We start from the raw sequence: 994 nt of genomic DNA on the forward strand, positions 1-994 counted from the left end.
TTGGGAACAAGGAACCTATGCCATGGGACTGTAGCAGGCAGAGCCAATTGGTTGCCTGTTACTGACTCACAGGCTCCTTCAGGAATATTTCTTATTGTTTATCATATCATATCTCGTATATATATTTATTATATTATATATATATATATGGGTGTATTATATATACATATTAATAATATTACTATTATATACTGTTATTAACAATACCACATCTTGTAACTACAACTCTCTTTGCACCAATACCTATCCATTTATCTTTTTTATCTTTTCAACGTCAGTAGGTTTATTCTATTGTTGTATTTTATTGTATTTAAATGTACCTGGCTTGCTATGACGCACCCAAATTCCCTTCAGGGATTAATAAAGTCTATTTATCTATTTATTGTTTAAATAGAGGTTAAATACTGGAAAACAGAAATGAATAGCCCAGGACTTTATTTGCCTCAGGGAACTCCACCTGTCTTTATTTGGAACAGGCCTTTAGTTCCTTTTGAACATATCTATTATGAATCCTTCGTTTGATGCTCATGGTTTCTGTAAAATGAACTTAATTGAATTGTGGAGATTCTAACTGATCTAACCATGTGTAGTACGTCCATACTGACATATTTGTGTCGGTGATCCAAGCAGCTTCTTTAGGAGTTTTATACATCAAAGAATTTCTATAAGATCCAGACCAGGCATCAGAATGTGTAGCCACACCAGGCTGATAAAGGAGACCTGCCTCCAATTGGGATCCTGCTTTTACCTAAAGTTTTAAGGTAAAATAAAATAAATGAAGACCCTGGGGAGACCCCAATCTATACAAAATCTGAACTCAAGTTCAATAAAGTGTGCAGAGAGCTAGCAGCAGTTAACAGAATGTTGCACGCAAGTTTACATTTTCACTCCCCTTTGTATGAAAACTGACTACGGCCACTATACCCGCCTGTATAAATGTCCATACTGGGAATGTGGTTCACGCTGTGTGAAGAAAAAAACAGAAACAGGGAAA

The sequence above is a fragment of the Morone saxatilis genome, unplaced genomic scaffold (genome assembly GCF_004916995.1).
Source record: "Morone saxatilis isolate NCDOM2014 unplaced genomic scaffold, NCSU_SB_2.0 Contig5, whole genome shotgun sequence".
Classification (NCBI taxonomy): Eukaryota; Metazoa; Chordata; class Actinopteri; family Moronidae; genus Morone; species Morone saxatilis.